Source organism: Opisthocomus hoazin, chromosome 7, assembly GCF_030867145.1.
Source record: "Opisthocomus hoazin isolate bOpiHoa1 chromosome 7, bOpiHoa1.hap1, whole genome shotgun sequence".
NCBI lineage: Eukaryota > Metazoa > Chordata > Aves > Opisthocomiformes > Opisthocomidae > Opisthocomus > Opisthocomus hoazin.
Window position 1 is genome coordinate 68,594,185 of NC_134420.1, and position 27,318 is coordinate 68,621,502.

General features: G+C 46.9%; 1 protein-coding gene across 2 annotated transcripts in view; it reads left to right on the top strand.

Moving 5' to 3' along the window:
- The window catches only part of GPR132 (G protein-coupled receptor 132), an 87,060-nt gene that overhangs the window by 18,644 nt on the left and 41,098 nt on the right, over nucleotides 1-27,318 (top strand). The window contains exon 2 of one of the 2 annotated variants that reach the window (XR_012764595.1): nucleotides 25,731-26,935. The exons of the other annotated variant lie outside the window; for it this stretch is intronic. The gene's annotated coding sequence lies outside the window, so the exon portion shown is untranslated. Of the gene's footprint in view, nucleotides 1-25,730; nucleotides 26,936-27,318 lie in introns of those variants that run through there. 2 annotated transcript variants of the gene reach the window in all.

A 27,318-nucleotide genomic window follows, 5' to 3' on the forward strand; every position in this document is an offset into this window, starting at 1 on the left:
AACTAGCAGGATGGGAGAAAGTGTTGAATCACAGATATTGTCCTTGGTAAAACACCGTCTCACCCACAAATTGCTTATAACACTAATAGAAATGGCACAGACAAGAATCTGTGGGAAGAGTGAATCACTGGAAATGACATATTTATACAGCACCTCTCGGCATCGTATTATGGCAGCTCTGCTTCCATGGGATCTGATCCTAGAAGTCCTGCTGTGCTCTAGACCTTGAGGATGTACTCCGCCTTCAAACTCTGCTTAATCACGGCCTTTCCAAATATAGTATTCCCTCCATCGGGGTACCAGGTGTCTCACTTCCACTGACCTTGAGACAGGCCAAATTTCAGCTATGCTTCCAGGATGCTAAGTGCCCACAGAACAAGAGGGGTGCAGCATAAGTCTAACCTCCAAGCAAGTAATCTCGCTTCTGCAGAAGGTATTTTCAGCAGGGTAGAATTGAAGAAAAACTCCATACTTTTCCGCACCCTTTTCACTGTGTGATTTCAGGAAACTGCTCCCTCTTGATGAAAAGTTCCTGCAATAATGAACCCTGAGGTGTTGGTTTTTAAGCTTTTCCAGCAAACAAGACATGTCCTGCTTAAAGAATTGTACTCACCAGGGTGCAACTTGCCAAGTGCTAGGATTCAGACTCAGATAATTGATTTTCTTATTTTTTTCGCTAAATTCAGCTGGATCAAGTCTTCATAACAAAAAAGTATCTTGGCACAGCCTGGATAGAAAACAGAGGTAATGCCAGTTGCGTGATAACTGTTCAGCTGGCAGGTATTTTGTTGTTTGGAGTGGGTATTAGTGGGATGTGATCTTCTCTCAGGTGCCAGAGAGGTTAATGTAACTGTCACTACAAGCATTTGAGTTAGGCAACACATATCTCGGTTTAAATCATGCTTCACATGTGGGCTTAGCATATTGAAAGCATTTAGGATTTCAATCCACACTTCCTTTTTCAAGTCAAGGCTTCTTTCAGCTTCTCTGAATAGTTTTTAATGACTTTCTAAAGAAACTGAACTAAGTGGATGGAGTGCTTGATACAATTTCCAGTATGTAGAGCAGTGCAAACTCTGCGTCACAGGTATCACACCCAGTGAGCCTTGCAGCGCCTGCTGTCCTTCACTGAGCTCTCTTTGCCACCAGTGATAGCCCGGAGATGTTTTTGCTCCATTTCCCTGAACCTTCTGGAAATGTTTCCCGGCCCCATGTGCCCTGGAGTCTACTTCTATCTGGAAAAAATGCGAGGTGTCCCCTTGTGTTCTGGTTGCTGGTGTATGTAGCACCATCAGGAAGCGAGCATCTGATCAGGGAAAATTCCTATCAAAAAGCCTTGCTCAGAATAAACACTGGGCAACACAAAGAAGGGTCCATTTTGTCCGGCCGCACGGCTCCCCTGGTTTCTGCTGGCTGGAGTCATGTGAATCCCCCACACTTTCCACAGCAGGATGGGTTTTTTCCCAGCTGTTGCAGTGTTCCACTTACATAAATGGGCTCCTAACGGGGTTCCCTCCTCACTACAAGAGTGAGAAGTCATAGGGCCTATCTGAAGTGAACTGCCTGCAATCATGTTTCTCTTTGAGAAAAATCTCACTTTTTCCAGAGGGCTCCCTCAGCCTGGAAGCCTGGAGATAAGGAGGCAAAGATAAAGACTGAGCTGTGGGGCTGTTTGTATTGGAAGAGACAATAAAGTCGATGATAGTAAATGCTGAGTGTATGAGACCAAATGGATGGATGGAAAATTACTGAGACATTATATGCTGCTTTATCTTGGGAACTCAGCAAGCAAATGTGATTTCGAGGCCAGCGTGATATGATACTAGCTGAGCTGCATCCTAAGATACTTGGGAGAATGGCTGGCCTCTCCTGCGTGCCAGCTCACTGCTCTTCTCAGAGGTCTTTTCAGAGCGCTTCATGCCATGGATAGTGGGCAGCCTGGGGACTGGCACACCCACCAGGGACCACCAGGCTGTTGGGATCCACGTCCTACCTGTGCCACCCCTGAGAAAGTCACGCAGCGCTGTTCCTCACCTCCTTTTGATTTTTGTCTCAGTCCTTTTGGGGCTCTGAACCTTCATCTGCCTGTCAGTCACTCTACATTAATTTATTTTTTTAAGGCCTAACAGCACTTCCCTTCCCACCGCCGTGTTGTGTAGCTAATAGGTGGTGCCTGAGGGTGTATACTCCAAGCCTTTCTGACAGAGTAAACCTGAGGCCGGCACTGGGAGTTGGCCGCTGGGGCAGCAGAACAAGAGATCATACTGCTCTCAAAACAACATCCAAACCAACAAACGAGTGAGACACCTCCCTACCAACTGAAGGCTTCCTAATCCTTACCCAGTGCTCACGGCTGCCACAGAAAGTATTCGTGAAGGACTGAGCTGAGCGAATAGAGGCACAAGGACACTTTCTTTCCTCCAGCCCGTGGGTTGCTCTGTTGCACCAGAAACCTCTGTGACGGTTGGAGGAATTCCTATTTTCAAGATCCACAAAAATGGAGGGCTGCCGACATAGCTGGCCTGGAATTAGGGTGGAGCCTTTGTCATTCCTTTATATTTTTCCCTTCCTCCTCCTTCTCCCCTGCCCCCCCTCCATTTCTACAAGTCCAAGCAGGGGCTGGAGGGCAGAGGTGTGACCAGGTTGCATGTGAGAAAGCATGCACAAAGTCCAAAGGATGCACCTGGGACCTTCCCAGGGAACCGACTGCACCCTGTGGGTCATCTGAACCCAACAACCCTGTTAGCCCCGATGCGAGACCCAGCCTCCTGCATCCAGATCCGAAATGCAGAAATGGTCTGTGACCAGCTCAAGAGTAACCTGCACCCTTATTCTCTCCAAATTTTACTGCAGAAACACATTGGGCACTGCAGGGTCTACAGCTTTGTTTCGCTTTACACATTGTGTTTCAGACAGAAAGCTATTAGCCCTTGAAGCACAAAGAGAATGGGAAGGGTGGAAATAAATGCATGGGGTACATATTGGGGCCACCAGGAATTAATTTGCCACATTGCCTTGTAATTTGAAAAACAATTTTTTATTTTTTTTTCACAGAAAGGCACATCCTTTCCAAAAGTAGGCACAGAAGTTCTCAGATGGGAGTTTCATAGCTTTTGGTGGGGTTCCCAGTTTAACCTCTCATGTCTGAGAAAAGAGCCCCTGTATCCAGGCTGCGCTGAAAAAGGGAGACAATTTGGCATCTCTCAGCAGCATGCCAGTCCTCTCTTTGCTTTGGTCAATGGCGCAGAGCTTTTCTGCCCGACATGCTGTTTTTTCACAAGCCTGGAATCTGACAGGGCTTAAAAAAGGACAAAAATGATACAGATGTGCATTCCAGGCATCATTCCCACATGAACCGAGGCCCAAATTAGCCTGGATTTACACCATCGCAGTAGGTCAGCCGAAATGTGAGAACAGAGCTCAGCATACACCCAGGAGCCCAGCCCCACTGCCCCGATGTCTCTGCATCTCTCGGACCGACTCAGTGTGAAAGAGATGGGAAGGGTGCTGGGCAGACCCCGGCGCCACAAGCTTCTCTGTGGCAGCTGCTGCCTCAGTTTCCCCATTCCCAGGGCAGTCTGGAAGGAGGCTTTGGGAGGGGTTGGTTAGTCCTGAGGTGTGTCCTTGAGGAGGAGGTTATCCTGTATTTCCACATCTCACAGGCAACTGGAAGGCTGGCAGAGGGTCCCAAAGCCTCTTCTAGTATACAAGGGACAGCACTTGTACTCTTAACATCTCACACCACTGTTTCACGACCCACATGAGGGTGCTTCTCATTATGGGCTGCCCTGCATATTGACCCTGCAAACTGGAGATCCTCCTAGCAGCTTTATGACTGATATTCATATATATACATGTATCTTTCAGAGATTACTGGGCCAAAGCCTTAGCTGGCATACATTTGTGCAGGTCCAGTAGGACCAGCTGGTGTATGCCAGAAAACATGGCTCTGTGTGGCTGAGGCTGAAAATCTTGCTGGGATGGAATTGTCTGTGACATTTTGTCACACATCACTTTGTGAAGCTGAGCAAATAACTCACTCTGAATCATCCAGTCAATGGATGCAGCCACATCGCAGCTCACAAAGTCAGCATAGGACAGATCAGCACTGTCCTGCCAAGCCTTAAACCTGTGCCAGGAGAAGGGCTGGCCATGCATGATTCCCCCTTCCCTCTCCCCAGTTCATTGGGGGGAAGAACCCCCTCCATGAGCCCGGAGAGGAGACAAGCTCTGCCTTGGAGTTCAATCCACCCTAGTCTGGGCACGGCCAAATTATCCAAGAGCAATGTGCAGTACTCACAGATAAATTTCCTATGACTCACGATATAACAATTCCTGCTGAAATTTGTGGTATGACTCCTAGTGTTATGTTTGTAGGATTCACCATCTGAAATTCGAGGAGAACTGCGAGGCCTTGATTGGATGTATGGATTAGAGAGTGTCTCCCAGGGATCTCGCGCCCCAGACGTAGAAAGCACCCAGTTCTCAGCTACGAATGTTTCCAGCCCAACAGTGTAGTGGCTTTCCTGTCTGCAGAGATCCCAGATGTTTTCTCTAAAATGCACTCCAGCCCAAATGTTCGCACTGGTGAACTTGTTCACTGGATTGCTTCCAGAAAACGAACACAAAAATGGGGCTGGGATGCAGGGAGGGCACGATATATGATGGTTTATTAGCTTGCCGTGGGTGAATCAAATGCACATAGACACTGCCTGGGACCTGACCAGCCATGACTGGAAAACTTGTAGGAATCAAGTAATGGAGATGGTAGAGGAAATCCTGTCATTCATTGTTTTAGTCTTACTGATGTCACTTTTATGTCCCTTTTATCCCTCATCTCATCCAAGGCTTCCAGAGGGAAAGTTGTGACTGACAGTTTTGGTCAGACAACCAGACATGACGTGCAAGAGGTCAATTCATTCTCTGTTTGTCAGACAGGAAGAGATTTATTTGCTGTAGGTACATCCGGCTTTGACTTCTTTGGGATGCTCTTTTGTTTATGCAAACCAGTCGGCTGGGGGCATGCAGGTCAAGATCTACATCCCAAGTAGGAAATCGGTGCTCAGAAATAGCAGCCCTGGGAGTTCACGAGCTGAAGGTCCCTCCAGGCCCCCTCTCAAATGTGCCCCATAGAAGGGGAAACAAAAGCCCTGTGCTTCTACAGGACGGCGTATTTATGGTTTTAAATTGCAAAGCCAAGCTTTATCACAGTGCAACCAAATTATTTCAGGGCAGATACACAGAGGAGGTGATCGGGAACTAATAGCTACCCACATTTTTCAAGTGGAAACTCCAAGCGCTTTAGAACACGTTGTGTTTTGATAAATTCTGCCATACCAGGCTCTTTTGCAAAAACATTTGGGGATCGAGACAACGAGTCTCTCTTTGCTGTTTAAACACAGAATAAAGGTCAGGTTTGTGTCCAAAAGAACAGAGACTCTTAATAAATCCATTCAGGTGCCTTTCTTCTCTTGATCTGCAGTTACGTGGTAACCATTGGGGTTTTTACGAGCTGAAGGCTATCTCTACCTGGCATAGGACCTCTCTTTCTTTGCAAGCGACTTCTACTTGTTTGCAGCCGTGGCTTCTTTCTTGTTTTCCTAACTCATTGCTGTTAAAAATTGAAAGTGGTTCAGGTCTCAGGTGAAATATCTCCCTCCACTGACCCTGTTAATGACAGACCTATGTACTCGCCTTGCACTGAGTTCACGAAGCTGGTTGGTTTCCTTGTGCTGCCATCTACAGAGCAAGCAACAGGTAGTGTCTGGGGATTATAACAGCCAGTTAATTCCAAATCCTCCTCTTTAAATCTTCATGATCAGTACCTTCTCCAGCTCTGATAAGCGCTGGTGGCAGCTGGGACCGCTGGTTTTCTCTCCCAAGACTGTTCTTGAAGTCATCACCAGAACACTGGCAATCCAAAAGGCTTTGCTGCAGGTCTGTGTCATGGGCTGCCTCAATACCAGGGAGACTCCGGTCTCCAGCCCTCTGATCAGAGATCAAGAGTGAGGTCTCAGCTCTAGGAGTTGTGGGCCATCCATCAAATGATCTCTTCCTGCCTCATTCTCACTTCACGTTTCATCCTTGTCCGCACAGGATTTCTGTCTCTCCTTCAGCCATGTGAGGCTCTGAAATACTCTTGTGGCATCAGCGGTGACCTGTCTGGAGACATTTTTCTGCACACCAGTCTTCCTAGTGTGGTCCAAAGAAACTGGAATCTCTGCCACCAAGCAGCTGCATGCCCTCAGTCACATCACTTCACCCCAGTGGCTCTCTGAGCCAGGGCAGAGCTGTGATGTTCTCCCATAAAGCAGGAAAAGGTTGAGTGGGGTGATTCTTAATCTTCCTATTGATTTCAGTGGTTTCAGGGTTAGGTGTCCAGAGCTGAGTATTGGTCATGCCAGACTGAGTGTTCTCTGTGCACAGGCACACAACTACGAACTGCAGGGCCCAAGAAATGGACAAGAAACCCTTTGAGACAATCATGCCGATGGGAACCCATTTACTTCTGGTGGTTTAGACATTGCAAAAATGTCCTTTAGCAAATGCTGATGGTACTTAAGCTGTGTCTGGAACCTCAAGGTGCTGGATGGACCTTGTCTTCAGCAGAAGTGAAGAAAGCAGACGAGGAACGTACTGATTTATAATCTGCTAACGTCTTTAAAAATCCAACCCAGTCTGAATGCTCCGAGGGTCTCTGTATGAAACCCTACCCTGGGTGACTCCCTTTAGGTTAAAAATAAGCCCTGTATTTCTGTATGTGGTGCAAGTAACTGCAGTCAGAAAGTCTGGAGGCAGAGCGTACGGGCCGGCCTGCAGAGGGGATTGCAGCGCAGGGAAGTTTGTCGCTAGGATGGGGCTGTCGCCGGGTGTTCCCCGGCGGCATCCAGAAGGAAGCACTCCAGCATGATGGCCTTCTCCTTCCTGCTGTGTTTGCTCCCCAGGGTGGCAGCGGGCAGGAAAGACCAAGGTCTGGTGCGAGGTTATAGGTTTCTCCAGCTCCATGGGAAATGGGGGGGGTTAACAAGTGCCAGCCCTCCTGGGGGGTCTGCCTGGGTCTGGAGACCAACCAGGTCCCGCACAGGCAAGGGAAACGTGCTGCTCCTGCACATTGGCTCCATGCTGGAGGCTCCCGTCCCCCTTCACAACTCTGCACAAAGTGGTAGCCAGCACCATGGCCTCAAAGGAATCGTGAGGGTGAGCTACGGCTGGCGGAGCCACAGTGGGAAGCAAGCCTACGTGCCAGCATGCGCAGACCACACTACCCGGGGCAGCTGAAGCTCCCAGGACCTGTTGTGGGGCAGAGCTTTCACCCAGCTCGTGGCTGAGCTGAGCTTGCCAAAGCAGGTAAAGATATAACCTGCAGCTCCCTCAACGTGTTTGTGCAGCTCTTTGACTGCGTCTCGGAGAGGAAGGAGGGCACTCGGCGGGAGCTCGCATACCTGCACTGGATTGTGCAAAATGTGGCTGTGAGCACCCGCCTGCCATGTTGCTGCATGTGCATTCGTTTTATTACTCTCTGCCCCAACAGCGTATACTCTGGTAATTTCAGGGTGGGGTTCACCACAGGTTTCCATGATTTATTTCCTTTCTTTTTGCTGGGGCTTCTGAAGCCTCTGAAGAGGCTTTTGAGACTGATAGCAGGAATCATGTTTCTGTGCCTCTGCCTGTTTTTCTGGATGAGTCTGTGTCCTAAGTGTCTTTGGCTTCAGGGTCACTCTCTAGTATCCGCAAGGAAGAGGACGGCAAATCGGGGTTTTTTTAATTCTGCTAAGGCAAGATCTGGGTGCTCTGTGCTAGATCAGAAACTACCCTCTAATAGTATAGGGAATTGGTTTTATTCCCAAAGACTGACATGCAGGACTCTGCAGAAGCCAGCACTGGCCAAGGACTTACGGTCAGCCAACACGAAGGTTTTGCTGAAAGCCTTACTTGCACCTCATAGACAGCCTGTCAGCCTCTCGTGCAGGATCCAAATCCATTTGCAAAGGAGAGCCTAAGGAGTGACAACAGCCAGTCTGACTCTTCAGTGGCAGCTCCCAGGATGCTCACTCCACCCTACGCATCCCACACGGAGCCCTAATTCCCCTGTGCCACCTCCACCTCTCGGGCTGATGGGGAAGCACAAAGTCACCCACGGCAGTGAGTTAGCTGCGTGCACCCATTGCCGCCCGTGGGTGCCTTGCAAGAGGCTGGGGGTACAGGCAACCACTCCTCCTTTCCTGCAGAGGACATTCAGATTTATTTAAGAAGGCATGATTGACGTTAATAGCATGCACAGCTACCTGGAGGCTGCAAAAACCTGTAGGAAAAGCTGCCGTGAGACGAAAAGCAATCAGCTGCGGTGGAGGGAGCACCACGCTGAGCTGCTGCCATCTGCTGCTGCGCAGCCCGGCCGAGGCAGGTGGTCGGGGTGTGCACCCACTTCTACCAAAGCTTCTCACTGGAGGCTCCCGGGAGCTGCGGAGCCGAAGCCGCTGGAATCTGCCATCCTACCTCGCCTAAGGATCGGGAAGCTTCTCCCAGGATTTTGTTCAGGATCAAAGTAAACAGATTTGTTCAGCTTGCCCTGAACATTCATTGTCAACGCAGGTAGCCTACAAGGAATTAACCTTTACCAAGATAAAAGGTTGCAATTTAATCACTAATTATCTGTTATCATGCTTTACCAGCCTGACACGAGCCAAAATGAAGGCAGTGCTGCCAATAAGTGCTGTGCTGGTGCCTGGGGAGAGGGAATCTCTGGGCCCCTCTGCAGAAGATAGATGGGGTCTGGGGTTTCGGTGTCCTCTGATCCTTGTCATATATGTGGTACCGCCTGCACACTACAGGCCACACTCGTCAGTCACATATTAACATAACTCTACTTTTTAAACAGATTTTTTTTTATTTTGCTGTACTGCTCAGTATCTAAATGATGCTTAAAAGCCAGGAGCAGGAGGTAGCTAGGAGAGATTATAGCACAAGGAATGAACCCCTTGCTGGACACCCAAAACAGGCACATGACCTCCTGGCAGGGTGCCTTCAGGCCAAACTATGGACAAATGCATAGGTACAGATGACATAGGAAAGCCATTTTGGATAGGGCTGCAGGCAGTCCTGAATAACAGCAGGGTTTAGACAGCAGTATTAAAAGCAAAGGTTTGGGAGACACCTAAAGGACACCCTGGTTCCTGATTTTGTCCCCTGTGATGGTAGAAGGCAGCGTTTGCTGGATCTGGATGCCCGTTATACCCACTTCCAGCTGGGCTTGCTGGCATATGGAAAAACCACTTCATGAAGTAGGTGGCAATTACACGTCACTTCCCTGCTGCCACGGCTTGTCCTACTGCTGCCCATACCAAGAGGTGCGATGGTACTTTATACCCCTCCCTCCCTGAGTGAGCAAACAACACAGGCCATGAGACCAGCTCACGAAAACAAAGTTAATGCAATCTCTCATATTTGCCAATGTACATTAAGAGAAATGGTCTCTGCTCTGCCCTGTTCCAAACCCCACATCCCCCTCTACAGAAAAAAAGATTTTCAATATGTTTTAGAGTAATCTATAACCCTAGGTTCACCTTTTCTTCTCCTTTTTCAAAGAAATACTGAGGAACGTTAAAAGTCATCTGGAAAAATGTGTCATTTTCTGTGAGACAAACGTATTGAATTAGCAAATTATTTTTTGTAGAAAAGAATAGTTCAGTTGGAAGCGACCTACAACAACCATCTAGTCCAACTGCGTGTTAGATATTTAAGCAAGTGTTTTTATGGAGTTGATTATAAGTGAGACAAAATTTCAGAAAGTGGGATGGTTCTTTAGTAATACTGGGTGAAATGTCTGTCACTTCATCTTGAGCGGAGTGTACGATTACGATCAGCACCCAAAACAACGATCACAGACTACATTCCTGATGCTGCTTTTCTTTTCACTCCAGAAACATTATGTCCTAGATATACCATAATATTTTTTCGGCAGATTAGCAAAAAGAAAGTCTGTTTTAGTTAGCATATGAAATGCATTCTGTGCACTGCTACTGTCAAAACTGAAACTGACTGCATAATGAAATACAATTTGGGATATAAAAATGGCATTTTAATATGCTCTACTCAGGGAGCAGAATTTGATATGTCATGCTAGCTTACTGGTAATGTACATTTCCCACTGGGCACACTAAGAGACATGTAGTCTTGCTATCCAGAAAGGTGTCAAGTCATTCTCAGTCATGAATAAGCTTTTCTAGGCCACACAGAGAAAAATGTTACATTTTGCAATACACATCTTAATTCAGAGAAGATAACTGGAGTCACATGCTTTAGACCAAAATTACAGTAGTCAGGTGGTTGCTAGAGGAGGTATTCACAATTCCACCAAACTGGAAACAAGCAGAAATGATCTGACATCACACAGCCCAAATCTTGCTCTGCTCTGCTTCTTGGGGTGCTTCAATTTGGGGGTTAGGCTTGGCCCAGGGCTGATGTTGGAGTTGGATATGATAACTGAGTTGCCTAGGGCACAAGGCATTTGTAACTGCAGTTCCTGATGGATAGATTTAACTAGCTTTCCCTTTTTATTAAAAGCTGGGGAAATGGTTTCTCAGATGTGCAGCTTAAAACCAGAACTTCCGTTGACCACCTCACAGAGGAACCCGACAGTTACATCTCAGAGCAGCTGCCAGAAAAGACCAAGAGAGATGAGCTTGGGACTAAACACCTATTTCCATCAAAAATAGCCTAGTTTCTGAATCAGGACCCTACTGCTTTAGAAAAGCAGGATGCTTGGTGGGGCTGTAGGTGGTGGCAGATGTGCAGAGGACCCTGCAGACCCAGCCACTGCCACCACCACCCATAACAACAGTCTGCAGGCGAGGGTCTTTGTCCCTGGATGGCAGGAATCCCCCAAGGTGCAGGACCCTCCACCTCCTGCAGTGACCCCCAGCCCCGTGGCGGGCTGCCTGAGCCTCCGCTCGGCCACACATCAAACACCCAGGGAGGTCAAGGTGCGATGATCAGCACTCTCCCACTCTAACAGCAGCCACTACAAGCCCTGCACCCTGGGCGTGGGGAGGTAGCCCCCACCCACAGCGCTGGCCGCCTTTGCTGATGGCCTTTCCAATGCCAAAATCCTCGGCAATGCTGCATCCCAACTGCTCCTTGACCAATTAATGAGCTTCCTAACAGGATGTCATGTCACATTATCTTCATTTGCACAGTGCTTCAAATGCCGGAGAGCTGGCTGGACGGCCAGGCAAAGTTGGATGCTGACTTAAAGGAACATTGGCCAGTTTATCATCTGCTCTCCTAATTTCTGATGATTGCTTCACGGGCCTCTCTCCTCAGACTCTCTGACCTCTCTCCTCAGACTCAGAGCCTGGCCTCACGAGCAAGCCCTCCACTCCTCTGGTTTTTGTTGTTGTTGTTTTGCTTTATTTCTGATTTATTTTTGGGGTGAGGGACAAGAAAAGCCTGGTCCCTCCTACAGCTCTAACTGCATCAGGCCAGGCTCATCCTGAAGGTCCGAGTGGAAGTGCTTCCCAGGCTCTGGGACCCACACTTCTGGGAGCCACAGTGGCAGAGGAGACTGCTGCCATTGGAAAGGAGCTTTCAAATCCCACCAGAACACCTTGTCTGGGAAAAGGGATCCTCTGAGTCACCACAACTCCTGCTTCCCCTTTCCACAATATTGCACCGAAAAGGTTGGCTCTTGTTTCTTGTACCAGGCGGGGTTGGAGCAAGGCACGGGAAAGGCATAAGAGGCAGAAGTACTGCAGTGACCAGCTCTCACCATCCACCAGTATAAATCTCCCAGCTGGCAAGTAGGACTTCTCCATCAGCTGCTCACAGAGGCCAGTGTCCAGTGCTGTCCAGTTGACATTGAGTGGACCAGGACACCTACCCCCAGGACGAGCCCACCTGGCCTTTGGCTTTGGCCTAGCCACCAACAGATACTTGCAATAACTTATGAAATAAATAGCATACAACCCGCCTTTCAGAAACCACACATTCACAGTCGGCAGCTTGTTATCCTGATCGGTTTAGCATTGCATTTTGGCTGATGCGCAAAAGCCTTCCAGTCACACAAAGGAGCCAGTGTCACACTAGCTGCAGCTGAGCAGTAACATCATATAAAGCTAACGAAGGTAGGAGAGATCCCCACGAAGGATGGGGCTGTCACGCCAGGGAGTCTCTTCGTGCTGCAGCTTTGCTTTAGCATCGTGAAAGATTAAGGATTGCTGTTTTGGCCCAACAGCCTCCACAAACCAGAGTGTGTGCTTCAGGATGGTCCACAGGACTGACAGGGGGTTACAAGCACAGGGTAAAGGCATGCACACCAAGTACGTAAAGAAACATGTGTGTGCAACATGTGAACAAATGGTTGAGCGTGGAGAAATGGAGGTTAGATTCAAGTGAGACCAAAGTGGAGGACAGACTTTTAGGACTGGTGATCCTTGCCGACCTATTTCAGTGCTGCAGTAGGGTAGAAATACTGCAACTGCCACCACCAGCTCCATCAGGGTCTGAATCACCTGGGATTCCCTGGTGTACCATCTCCACTAAAGCCTTTCCTTATCCGTCCTGTTCCCACTGGCTGTACCTTTTCAAGTCGAATTTAACTGACCATTTTTTGAACTCCATCTTCTCCAACCGGACCAGAAGCATTGTGTTTAGGTGCGGGAAATATGGAGAAGCAGTTTATATTATGTTCTTTAACTCTACTAGAGAAAGGGACCTGGTTGGTGATTCCATGGGGCACAACCACGCAGGTGAGGCTCTCTAAGATTGCCTCAATAAGTACAGCTTCAGGGAAGCAAAGACTGACCTCGGGCTGGTGTCAGAAGTGGGAGAAGCAGGGAAGTGGCTTGCAGGAAGCCTGTGCTCATCTTGCAGGCTCTCCACAGAGTACGAGGCTCAGAGTTTCTGTGCACTTTTTCTGGAGACAGGATTTGAGCCAACGCATCGATGGTTGGTGGAAGGATTTCTTCATGAGCATGTCTTTGTCCACACTGCAGTTCCTGGGACCTGGCAGGGAATTATGAAATGACTGCACATAAAACATGTCACCTCTGGGAAGAGGAGGGGAAATGAATTGGCAACAAAAGGTATGTGAGAAAAAGAAGTTATTGCTTTTAGAAAATGGGCTATGTTGTCCCTCTGCAAGCCCAAATGCGCCCTTTCCAGTTAAGGCGCTTTAATAGCAATGGGGAATTGTCCTGTCCCATCTGCAAAGCAGCACCTTTGGACTTCTCCTGTGTTAATGGAGCTGAGATTTCCCCATCCCCCAGTGATGACTAGAGTAGGTGGCCTGAGGAAAAATTCTCTATTCATGTGAAGACAACACATCAGGTTCATTAAACTGGAGATTATATAGGTTGATGACAGAAAGAAATTAAATAAGCTTTTGTGTCTTTACTTCCTTACTTTTAATTGAATAATAGACAATTAATTTTATTGAAGCTAGTCATGTTAGGCAGTTTCCTAGGATATCGCATTAGAGAAATGTCTCATCCTGCAGGTTGCCCTGTGACTTGGTTGCTTTTCTGGCAGTGATTTTGTGGCAGAGGTTTTGAGATGCCCACTGAGGTGTCGCTCCTAGATTGCTACGCCTCTTCTTTTTTTGGAGGGGGTAATGGAAGGTAGAGTTATTATCATTATTCCATATGTAAACCAGACCCAGGGGTGGTGGAAAAGCAAGCTAGCATGAAAGTGGGACAACTCCAGTGAAAGCCAGCAGGGAAGAGGCCACAAGATCCAGGCTGCTGAAAAGGAGAATGTCCAGGATGAACATTGGCTGGACAGATGCCGCCCCTCTGGTTCCTTGCGCTCATGCCCGTGTCAGCGTAGTGCATCCAGCAGGAAGTTTGCCTGGACATGTGAAAGGCTGCTTGAAGGAAAACAGACTGAGCACTTTCCAGCCCACAGCTGCAAAGCCCACGGGGGTGGGCAGATCCTCAAGGAAGGCTGTCTGATGAGTTATGGACGGGCAAGCCACTTCCTCACCTCGCTGCCTCTGCCAGAACCAGTACCCATGCCCAGGCTGATTGAATCTGGTGTGGAAAGGCACCACGAGCTCAGTGGAGAAGGAGCGTGGCGAGGCAGCTGCCCCTCGATGAGGCTGGCTCCCTCCTCGCTGCAGAATGTGCTGTTTTGCTCCGAGCACGCATAGTTTGTGTGGGTGTAGATTTACATTTTGTTAAGGAAAATGAAATAAGGGGGCCGGTTTCAACTAGCCTGCAGTTTTATTATTTGCAAGAGCCCTTGCCTTCATGTGATGCTTTACGTAACAGCCTTACACATCTGCAAAGTATGTAAAGCATTTCCACTGTTGGGGAAAAAGAAAAAAGGGGATGAGATTTCTGAGAGGTACCGTATCTCCCAGGAGGACTTGACAAGGGATTTTTAGCTCCCAGCAGGCAAGAAAACAGCAAGGATCACGGATCTACTCTCTAGGGCCAGCTTTTCCTATGTTTATGGGATAGTAGACCACATTTCCACAGATGCTTACAAAGTATGCTTGAGAACATACCCAGTGACAGCTTCAGTGCAGAAATAAAATGCTAAAACGAGACAGACTGAGTGGGAATAAAAGCAACAGGAAACTGGGATGTGCATCCTGATCTCGAGGAGGAACCATGGTACCAGGAAGAACACAAAATTAAGAAATGAACGGAGCTTGGGGAGCTGGAGACGTGTTGCCTTGGGCAGTTGGGCAGTCTCCGGGCAACTGCAGAGCTACGGAGAGTTGAGCTGAGGGCTACCTTTCTGCCTTACATCACCTAAAAGACGTGAGCAAGCACACTCCTTCTTTAACGCTTCTTACCCTATCTGATAGTGCAATGTATATACATGTAAGGCTGTGGAAAAAAATAGCAAAAATGTTATGAATGCCTCCAAGGAGTATTGGAATGAATGAAAAATGTCTGAAGCAGTTCAAGTGCGAAGTCTAGTGAATAAGCCCATCCACATTTCTTTGGCTTATGAGTCTGGGTGGACCCAAACCACAAAGAAAAGAGGAAACAAAGGTGGAGTAGACATTGAGAAAGGTCTTTCTGGAACTTGGCATTAAAATATAAGAGCTCCCAATCACTGCTCAGCCCACGCAATGTGAAGCAATTGGAAAGGACTGGAAAAGCACTTCACAGTGCCCTGAGATGCAGGAGGTGTTTTGTTTTTTTTCTTTCCCTCAGGAGCTGCTTAAGACCTATCTGACTTCTGAGGAATTGTCACTGAGTTCCTCTTCCACTGAGGTCTCCCTTAAAATGATGTGAAAAAACACGGGAAACGTGAATGCTCAGTTCACTTCAGTTCAGTAGTTCTGTTTCCGCTTTGCACTTAGTTGTCCTCATTTAGAGGTATGTCACTAATTCTACCAGTCTTCCCCATTTTTATAGTTAGGAATAAGTTTCAGACACTGAGCCTCCTTCAGAACAGAAACTTGTAACCTCGGTATACAGGGCTTCTAAGTGCCCATCTTTTGGATGTAATCCTGCAGGTACTTCCTATAATCAGCTGACCCCCAGTCTGAAGCACCACGGAGTCAGTCTTGATTCATCAGGTTTCAGGAGCATAAGACTGTCTAGCTCCTTTCCGCCAGTTTCCACACAAAAATCATACTACAAAAGCTAAAAAACCCCAGCATTTCTCATGCCATGTATCACCTGCACCCATAATCCCACAAGGAGCTCAGCCTAGAGAAGTAGCATAGATGAATATGAAGCTGTAGAGTAGCTTAGAAATATTCATGCCTTCACAAAGGATGGATTCATTATTGTCCTAGCCCCTTTACCAAACTGGCAGGAAGGCAAGAAGAATTGGTACACTATTTCATGTGGGCCCTTTGCCATGACCCATGCCAGGACTGAAATCCCTACCGGGGTGACCATAAAGCCCCAGACCGGGTGCAGATAGAAGAGTTCATTCCCCTGCTCCCTACCAGGGCTGTAGCCATCTGAGGAAGGACAGACATTGCATTTTCCAGTGAATAAAGAGGGTGATACTTCCTTTCTGGATTCCTTTGGATCCCCAATTCTGTCATATAAAATACACTTCGAAACACCTTGCACTGCTGCCCCCATGACTGCACATTGGTCTCCTCCTTTCTTAGCCTGAACATTTTCTCGGCTGGGAGCCACTTACCAGGAGCTTTTCGTTCTCCCAGTTGTGTGCTTGATTCATACTTCTGTTTTATTCTCTGTTCCCTCCTTCAGAAGCTGTTACCACTTGGTAGAAATATTTGCATTACTAATCTATCCCAGATCTTTTTACTGCTGCCCATCTCCACAGCATCTGACCCTCTTCCTCACCACTTTTCATTACTTATGCATATATTTATACAATATAGGACTCGGAGATTACTACCAGAAACATGCCCTGATTGTGCCAGGCCCACAGGGAGAAACAGTCCATCATCTGGGGACTTTACAATTGACGTGGCCAAGACAGATGGAGACCTGGGGTGCAGACGGACTGACTGCCATGCTTGCACCCCTCATCTGGACCACAAGAGTGTCCTCCTTGTCCCTGACTGTGGTTTCCCCCACCTGCCACATGGTAGTCGAGTGTGACATGAACAGTATCTCTTGCTTCATAAGCAAGCACCAAGAAGCTGGAGGAGTCCTCTCTTTCCCCTGACCCACCCTGCAGTACTGTCCACCTGGCCTGGAGCTGGGGCAGGTCCTTCTCTGCGGGAGCTGCATCCCAGCGTGAGCACAGTGCAACTTATTCAGCTTTCAAAAATGATTTGCAGGACGCAGTTTTTACCATTTGACCCCTGAGCTGCAGCCTTTCCCCACTGTGCGTACATAATATTCTTTTGTCAACCAAAGAGCAATGTTTCTTCACTGAAGAAATAAAGGCAAAAATTTGGTCCCAGAGAGAAAAGGGAACTTTTCTTGTCCTTTTCTTGCCCCTCTTTGTAGTGCTGGCACCAAGCCAACTTACTGAGTTTTACTTTCTTTCCTTTGTATGCGTGAAATTTTTATTTTTTTGCACAGCTCCAGAGGAAAAGGATTTCTCAGTCTTAACATCCTGTTCACTTCTGCATACTTTTGCATGCTCCTTATTAAAAGCTAGCTATTTATACAAAGGAACAAAGTACATTCCACTAACCCCTTGTGGCATAACTCCGCATGATGACTGCTAAGCTCTAGAAAGGTGAATCGAATGTACGACAGAGAGCTTTTTATAGGGATTGAATACCCGCTGTACATCAACACGGTAATACCCTTTTAAAATTCTCTTTGTTATCATGTCGTTGGAAATATGAAAGGGAAACCTTTCAACAACCTCATTCCCTCTGACTCTAATCTTGATTGTGTTGAGAGGGATAGGTGCCAGATAACTGTGTCAGTGGAAACAAAGATAAGCAGGCTGTGCATACCATAAACAGTTATATTGCTTGAATTATGTTCTTGGACAAATGCAGTGACAATAACGGGGCAGCGTTAATAGGGTGAGTGGTTAATCTACCTGCCTGGTATCTTTCAAAGAGATCAAGTTGCATTTCATTACTGGAAAATTCCTGAAGACCTAAAACGAATCAAGAACAAGTGCCTTATCTCATAATCACCCGTACGACAATATAACACAGTGGGCATCTCACAAGGAGAGGTTAATTCAAATGATGCCTTTGTGCAGCTCACAAAAGACTCTGGGTCTGAAAACAAGATGTCAAAGCAATCTCTTGACTGAAGAATAGAAGAATCCTTCAGAGAGGATTTGGATGTCCTGCGTCTATCTACTCTTGGAATATCTTTAAGACAAAAGATTGTACCCAAGGTGCAATTCAACATTTTGGCTTTGATTTTCACCTTCTTTTATTCCCGTCAAAGGATACATGATGCCACCTCTGATTCACAGCTGGTACATTGATTTCAAAATCCACTGAATTACACTTTTAATCTTGGTGGAAGCTTCTTCCACCTGTCTGCCCCAAAAGTGCTTTACTCTGTGCACAGCTGTGACTGCAGTTCCACCTGGCGTTCACCTAATTGTGTTCTCTGGGCCTTCAGAAAAAAAAAAAATCTTCCCACCCCTGCTTTGAATCATGACAGTGTCTGCACAGAGCACCATTTCCAAGGTCTCCAGGAGAAGATTTTGGTGAGACCACATCATGACTTCCACCAGTATATTGTGGGAATGGATCAGGTGCAGCTCTACTTGCAAAGTCCCAGCCTCTCAAGAGCACAGAGGCTGTAATGCCATCCCACCTCATTTGCAGAGACTCTGTGATCAATGCATCACCCAGTTTTCGTAGGCCCTTGTTCTTGTACTGCACTGGTACAACTGTTTCAGAAAGCCTTGGCAAAAGAGAGCAGAAAAAGTAGCCCTTCTTAACCCAGTTTACTTGACAGTTTCCATAACAACTTGACACAGCTATTTATATAGCAGGAGAATATAATTTGTGTTTCATCATTTTTAGAACCTTTGTTGCCATATCAACCTCAGCACCGTGTAGCAAAGCACAGCCCCATTCAATTCCCTCTTGTTTTCTCAGAAAGAAACTTCTCCCTCAATGAACTGAAATTCATTTCATCTCAGGACCCTTGAGAGGCCTATGTGTCACTTAAAGTGTCATTCAAGCCCTAATTTAAATGGGGTTATGCCTGTGTGACCTATCTGCACCAGATGGGTGGGACCATCTGCAGTGGGAAGCAAAGGTGAAGACAGGATGAACAAGCGGAGCAGCAGATTTCTTGTCTTTCTTGGGAAGCAAATAAGCGGAGGGATATGGCAGCTACTGATTTTCTCTGTGATGGGTGGGGAGGGAAAAACTAGTTTTGAAATATCAGGGTTTCAAAGGCTCGGTGTTAGCATTCCTGAGTCAGCATTTTGTGAGGGAGATTGGGTGTCAAGGAGTTCCAGCAAAGAGCACGATTAGGACGTAGTGAAAGTAAAGGTGGGTAGAAAAGTGGCAGAACACAACTGCCAGGGAAGAAACCTTGTTCCCAGAGGAGGCGAGAGGAATCTTCCTGGTGTGGGCTCAGGTGCTGGTCAGTCCTGGATTCATTCTCCACGGTGCCAACGCCAAAAGGCAACTTGGAAGGAGCCAGACCTCCCAAAAGCACAACTCCCATGGGAACTAAGTGTCTCCCAATATGTCTCTTGGGAGGAAGCCATGGTGCTTAGGCACTCAAGTTCTTACAGCCAAATGAAACGAATCTTGGCCTCAGGTTCTCACTGAGGCTTTTTTTCTGGCTCCCACTGGCTGGTCCAGCAAGTGCTTGTTACTCACATATCTATGGCCTGCCTGGGGAAGTTCTGCCTTGCAGACCATGGCACCAAATCTTCCCTTCCAGATCAGAATATAATTAACCTTAAAATACTCATATACAATGTGCAATCAGAAGTATCTGTGATCCACCTGACACCTTCAGCTGACTAACAGCGTTCAAACAATCCTTTGGCTGCGCTGCATTTCGTCACTCACACTTCCTCCTCCTGTTGGGAGATGGCAGGTCTGCTGTCGATGTCCTGACACCCCGCTGCCTCAACCTGCTCTGGTTGCTACTTTCCCAAGACACTCCTGTTCAAAAGAGGCGTCCCCCATCTCCCCTCTTTCTGAGGCCTGAAGGTGTCTATGTATTCCCTGGAGCAGGCATCCATTTGGCACAGCAAATCTCGTACAAATAAGGCGACCCGCTGACATAGTGCCGGTGATTTAGCCTGCCTTCCACCAGCAGAAATGCACACAACAGCATTTCTAAGAAGCAGTGTCAGTTCCCGGTTTGCATTAGTTATATTGTTCTGTCTTGCCTTAATCGTCTCAGTATTTCTACAGTGTCTCCAGTGAGATTGAGAAGCGTGTCGGCAGCTCCGGCACGGCTGGGTTTAGCTGTCTGTGGCAGCAGATGAGAACCTCTGCCTCACGGATGTGTTTTGTCATGTAGCAGTGCTGAATACAGACTCTGCCAGCTTTATTAATAGCAGCCCTATTATTTTAACACGATGTTCCACCAACCCCTTGGACTGAGGACAAGAGGAAATGGCACTTACATGTTTAAATCTGCGGTACACTGAGCTGTTTGAATCTGTATGATTCACTGTCAGACAGTACTATGTCAGGCACTGCAGGCAAAACAGAATAGACTGTATATGCATCACCTATATGTGTTCTACAAATAAGCTGTGTGAAATGCATCCTGCCCAACTTCTACTTGTAGAAGCCATAAATGAACTTCGTGTATCCTTTAAAGCATTCTTGGTAGGATCTTGGGAAGTGAAAACCTGGTGCTTTCAACCATAACCCCAGACCTGGTGCTAGGAGCTCTCTCTTCTCTTGTCTGCAGGCGCTTGGAGCACATCTGACTGGCTACTGGAAGGAAATAGCTCTAGATACATTCTAGAAGAAGTAATTTGATTCCTAAACCTGGCAGTTATCACCCACATTTCACCAAAAAAAAAGGAAGTTTTAGAGTTTTGGGCGGGTTTTTTCCATGCTGACAAATATTAGTTTAGCCCTGAGAAATGTGGGAAACCCCAAAAGTTTGAATCTTTCACTGCTCACTTTCCTCCAGCATCTGCCTTGACTGGTTGGTATTCCTGGATTTCGTTTCTCTCCCCTCTTCCCTAATCTCTGCTTGATTTGCAGCAAAATTGATACTAATTAAAGTCACAGAATTCAGAGGGAGATTTCACATTTGAAAAACTGTATCCTGAAAACACCAGTCTTTGCACCAAAATAATAATTCTGAAAGCTGTGACATAGCCTGAAAGCTTATAGCTCACTCTACAAAAGGACTAATGTAAGATATTTCTAGAATGATTTGCTTTATTCAGACTGCATCTCCAGTACTGGAACAAAATGGTCCTAAGCAACATGTATGTGATTCTTCCTTTACGATCCTCAGTCCAAACCCAAAGGCCTCTTTCTTGAGAGCAACCTGTCCTAGGAGGAGACTGAGGCAGAGACAAACTACGCTGCTGCTAACACCCGTTTGAGAGACTTAAATTCTCATATGCAAATTAGGATTTCTTCAGAAACTGAACAATGCCTGCAAACTAAACAAAAGAGATGTGATAAAACCTTTCAGAGTGTTCCCTGGTAATTGCCAGCCCAGCAACATACTCCATCTCCACTGCTATTAAAATAGTGTCTTGTTCTCCGCTGGTTGCTTTCAGTATGAAATTAGACCTTACACAAAGTACCTCCTTTCTACTCGTCTGCAGAAAATAATTCTCAATTTACATTCATATGAGAGTGAAAGTCATCACTTTAAAGAGAAGTCCATTTGTCTGAAATCTGCTGCAAAATCACTGCCTTTCCCCCATCCCTCAAAGATGACAGGTTTCTGCTCTGAGCATCTCGCATGGTCACCACTGAATCCAGCTTTTCCCTTCTCCCAGCCCTGCTCCTGAAACTCTGTGCAGCCTGGCCTGCCTGGCCCTACTGGGAACTAAAAGCCACCCCAGGGAGGCTTTTCTTTGGAAAGCAGCAGGGAAACTTAGCAGGGCTGTAGCCCCCATGGCACCACAGACATACACAGCATGTGGTGTGTCCTCCCTGCTGTGACAGGCCACCATGTAGGACCTTCCAGAGACATGAAGAACTCAGCCTGCTGCTGCTCAGACATCTTGGGCATAAACCTCCCAGGTCTTCTGGCAACCGAGACAATTTCCCCACTGTCTTCCTCGGCCCTTTGGTGTCCGCCCTCCTTCTGAACATCACCCCCAGCCCAGCAATGATTTCAGCAATGGGCAGAGATCTGCAGGCATCATCTCCCAGTGAGAGCTGCACAACATCCCACCTGCCAAAAGCACAACCTGCTCTTTGCCCTTCATACATCAGGTGGGCTCTGTATCTTTGGTTTTTCTCCACCTAAAACAAAGCAAGGAAAAAGAAAATCCACGCTCCAAATGCTAAGCCAGCGTCTGGTACACCATAACGCAATTCAACCCATTTATTTTATAGCCCTTTAATGCCTCTCTCAGTTGTCTCACTACACAGACTTCAGGCAGAGTGGAGCCATGTTACTTAGCAACTCACAGTACACATGACAAAATTAACCCAAACAGTTTTGTTTATTAACTCTTAATAAGGAGCAAACAAAGCAGCAACCTGAGAGTTTCACAAGAAGAATGTTTTCCATTTTGGGTGCGTTACTAATATTACAGCCGACAATGTTATCTTGGGTGTTCTGTGGGATTTTTTTTTTAGCCCTTTTGTGAAGACCTACTTGAAGCACAAAAGTATTCCCCACCCTCCCCAATGCCTGATGTTTCTATAATGGAAAAAGTATATGTAATAATAGAAAAATTAAAAGACTATTGGAGCTAACAAGCTCTAGCTGATGCCTGCTCGGCCCTGTGAAATCCAAGTTGGGAGGCTGGAGATGTGAGTGTTACCCCCAGACTCTCTCCCAGAGTTTGGACAAATTGCAGAGGTAGAATTTTCAAACAGCTGTGATTTACTCCAGGCTCTTCAGAAAATGTGACCATCAGTTGCTCTGTTCCTGTACCCCAACCCTTGAAATACAGTCTTGCTTCATAGAGATTTTATGACCTATATGTATTAACACATGCAAGGCAGCACAGACTTGATTTGAAAAGATGTTTAAAAGTAGCTAACTAAATCACACTGATTTCAGCAGCAATTAGGTGTCTACAGACCTGGTCTTCAGGTGCCCTGGAGATGTAAGCCAGACCTGTTCCTAAGAAGAATATCAAGGATGTCACTTGTGGAATATGTTGGTTTATGTCCATCATAAAAAGGGATTAGACGTATTCTTTTTCGGTTCCTGTCATACGGAGTTTTAAAAAAAAATTTATTGCTTTTCAAAAATATGTGAAACTTGCCAGGCTTTACCAAAGGACAAGAGCCTGTTGCCTTGCTGTCTCAAGGGATTCAGATGAAAGTCTCCTGCCAAGAATTTCAGCCCTAGAAGAGACTTCTGCAAGATCATTTCCAGATATGAAACCCTTTTCCTGCTGTGCCGCTGAGCCCTCCCTTTCCAACACTTCATGGCGACTGCTGATAATGAAAGTGCAGAGGCCTCCCTCCCAAGCATTAGCTACAACAGCTGATCCAGGCAGTCTTTTCCGGCTTTTATGGAGAAGAATGAGTGACTTGTGTGTTCTTGTGAGAAACTGCTTAGACACCAGATACAGCATCTATAGGGTTTATGGAAGCAGAATGAAGATTCTTATCAGCCCCCATGTATTTAGCAAGATATGACAAATGAATTCCTTGGAAACTTACTCCCAGTAATCCTGGAGCACCGAGTGCTCAGCCTTGAAACAGTTTGGAGGCAGGGTGGTCAGAGGCACGTACTCCAAGGGCCGCATTCTGCCTGGTGCCAGCTGGGGAAAGGGGTGGCAGGGAGACGAGGGGAGAAGAGGGACTGGAAAGGGAGCAGGAGCTGAGGGAGAAGGTCCACTTGTGCTCTCAGCTCTGCAGCAAGGCTTAGTCTCTTTGACGGGTTTCTGCCCAGATGCAAATGAGGAGGTACAGGCTGGAAGGGTGCCAATATACCCTTGCTCGATGCAATGTGGTGTAAGTAAACAGATAGGCTCTGAGAGCCTGACAACATTGCTTATCTTACCCAGGCCATCCTCTGTCCTATACAAGAATTTTTCCTTTTTGTACATTTTCCAGTATGCTAAACCTCGGTGGATGTAAGCATTTCCCTTAGGAAGTCTTTCACAAGTGACTTGCTTTCTCTGCCAGGAGGTTTTGCACAGACAGCAGCTAGAGCACTGTGGCCAGGTGTTCTCGACAGCAGAATAAAAGGGGCTAGGTTCAAACATATAGGGAATTCCTGCTACAACTAGCCTGCAGCCTTGCTCACCTCCCCACCTGAAATTTTGGCTAACCTCTTCCAAGGCTCCCTGAGCACAGAAGATTTCCCCTTTCATGAGCACTCAGTGCCGAGGGAAACAGTCGGTCTGGGAAGGCACAAAGGCAGTAAGTCAGCCTGTTCGTGCACACCAGGTGTGAGGCAGATGCCCCTCCTATAGTGCCTGCTCAGGTTCATTTGCTACACAGCCCATGGGTTCACACTCTTCACACTCTGCCCAAGGCCTTTCTGTGTGCTCCCTTACGATCTTCTTACTGGCAGCTGTGAGATCGCAGAGCATATCAGGAAAAACAGTCCTCTCCTGCCACGTGGAGCAGGCAAGGGCCTCCCTGTTTCCCCTCCAAATTTGCCATCTCTGTACCACTATGGCCTTGGCATAGTCTTGTGCTGTGCTTTTTCCTCCATGGGAAGTCAGGGCAGTTTTGTTCCTACATCTCAGGTAAGACCCCAACCCTCCTTTCCTGTTGTCTTCTCCTGTCCAAGCTCCATAGCCTCTGTGGTCCTTGACATCTGAACGAAGATGTCTCTGGGGCACATTAGGTTCAGGTCTTCTGCATTTCAGTAACAAAAAGTCGGCAAAACCAAATGAACCTCAAAATCCAAAATGAAGAGACTTTCAGCTTCTTCTCCCTAGGACTCACATGACTGTGTTGGTCCAGCATAGCACTGGTCACAACTGAAGGGTAGACACTGACTTAGCCCATCTACAACTGCAGCATCAAGATTTGACTCTTTGCTGAGGACAGCAAGAGATGTGACCGGCTCTCCCAGACCCAGGCCAGGTTGCAGCTTTCTAAACTCAACTGGATGCTTATCTCAGCTGGTAGCTTCTTGGCGTTGAGTGTCGGTGCTGTATGATATGTCAGGACATCAAATTGTAGAGCATGTGGACCAAACCTGGGATTGATTTTTAACCTGTCCTGGCCTCAACATCATGTACATGAGACCAGCTGAGCCTTGTGGAGCCATCCATCCATCCAACCATCCAACCATCCATCCATCCAACCATCCATCCATCACTAAAGCCTGCTGTTAAGTGTGGCTCTGGGAACAAGGAAGGGACAGGCACGTGGCTCAGAACCTCAGCCCTGAGATCTTCTTCTGCTGACCCCAGTGTGGACAGGCTCCGAGAAGAGAGAGCAGAGTGGATAATTCGTACCTGGTCTCCCTTTAGATGCCTGGTCTGTTTTTTTGCTCAGCTCCCTCACCATCTCCAGCAGAGAGGAGGAGGCCAAAATATCCAGCTGCTGTTCTTCCCCCAAATCAGCATCTGAGAAAAGGAGAGGCAAGCTTTATCTAAAGTGTTGCTGAAGAAAACAACAGGATACCCTGGGGAAAGGAGGTGCTTTCCCCAGTGTACAAAACGCCTTGCTCCCATCCACTCGCCAAGGTTTCCTTTCCTTCTATTTTTAATTTTCTCCCCTTCTCTGTTCACTTTCTTCAGAAGGAAATCTGAAAGCTGACATTGCCCAAAAACCTCGTTTTAAGCCTTTCCCATTCCCCATTTCTGCTTTTTTTCATCCACAGCTCCCTCAGTCACACCCCTCTATCTCTGTGCCTTGCAGCAAGAAGACTTGGATGCACATGGAGGTAGATTTGAACTATTGCCTTTGACATTTACAGGGTCTGCTTGTGATAACTAGGCTTAATACAAAGGCTTCTAATGAAAGTTTATACCATCCACGTCCCTCCTGGCTTAGACAGCAGCTACAGATGTCCCTGTCAGCCTAGCCCAGAGAGGCCTTTGCAAGTTTTGTTCACAATCTCCTGTGAAACCAATCTCGTAGAGTTTGGGGAGAGCTTAGATGCTCAGGCCACCCTGAGCCCCTCTATGCTCCGTTCATCACGAAAACTGTTCAGGTCAAAATGCCCTAGACCAGTAAAAAATATTCCCTGGGGGACCGGGTAGATTATTCCCCTCCACCCCTTTCCCTTCTTTTCCTTTCTTTGTTCCAGGGCACCGGTCAGCCCCCTCAGACATGTGTGCACGCAGCCGGGCCAAGAGGGGAAATGAATCATTTGCAGCGGGAGATCATGATTGCAGGATTCTTATCTTGAAAATGAACGTGCACATCTTCAGGAGCCTGGTGGAGCAACAAAATCTTGGCCAACTCAAGGACTTCCAGATGAAATTTCCTGGGGGTCAGGAACAAGTCTAGATTCTTATTCATCATGGTCTTAACCAAAAAAAACCCAACCCAAACAACCTATATACCTACATTTTCAACTGTAAAATATGCACACTGGGAATAGGGAGATGGGAAAATCCCTACAAGATCAGTAGTTCCAGGGAGGATATCCTCTGTGTTGTGAGCTTCAAGGGTCTTTCAGATTCCTGAAAGCTGGCTGGCTGCAGCCATTGTATCAAATTGGATTACATGGGTAGGAATTCCTGATCTGAATGTCATTTGGCTGCAGCTGCTGCATACAAACCAATGCTGTATAGACAACGCTCTGAAAATCCAACAGGTCGTCTGAGAACCTAAAGCTTCTCAAGGCAAAATTAATTAAGAAGAAATGAACTGAGCTTTTGATACCACAGTGGAAGTGTTGCTGCAGGCACAAACGCTAAGAGAAGGGTGCTTTTGACTGATTTTTAATTAGAATTTAATAGTGCCCTGAAGTTACATCTCTCATTAAAAAAAAAAAAAGTGGGCTTACCTAGTTCTATGTGACGAACAACTCAAATTAGATTTTAACATATGCAAATAGCCAGTATGAAAGATCTGCGTGGGAGTAATAGAGATAGGACAGGTTAAATTCTTGACCCTTTATAGTTGATTTTTCTTTAACTGATCGTTCAGTCAGTTTGTTTGCGATTAAAGGTTAGAATTAATAGAGTTTAAAGGCAGCACTGAAAAGCCATGAGAAATGTAGACATCAAGGGCTTCTGCTGAGGTAAATCAGCACAGCCCACTGATCTTTACCGCATTAACTGCATTAACTATCTCACTGGAGTGTGCAGATCTTAACTGCAACATTTCAAAGTCACGGCCAGTCCTGCGTCCCCGCTGAACAGCCTCTTGCACTCCAAGCTGTCCCATTAGTTAAATACAGCTCAGCACATACCAGCCTGAGGAAATCTGCCCATAAAGTCATCCAGATTGCTCAAAAAGCCCTAGCTGAAAACAGTGTGTGTCAGGATAACTCCAAGGGCTCCTGGGGTGGCTTAGGCAAGGAAGTTTCTATCTCTAAGACCTTTGCAGGTATGTTGCTGCTACTGATAACATCAAGAAACCCTGCTGAGCAAGAGCCTACAGGGTCTGGCCCGCGATGAGTTGCCATGAGAGGAGGCCAGCAAAATGCTTTAGCTCATCCTGAGCAAACAGCTCCTTGCGCTGCACTGTATGTACATAGAATATTTATGTCATGTAAATATAACTGACCCTCTCTGTCTGGATTGCTGCACTTCTGCTGCACTTCTTCCAATAGATCTCTGCCTCAAGATGAACTACATCATGCAATGCTAAACAGTAAAATCAAATAATAAATGCGATTGCCCTCAAACAATCCTGCCTAGCAGAGATTAGCACTTCGCTGCTTT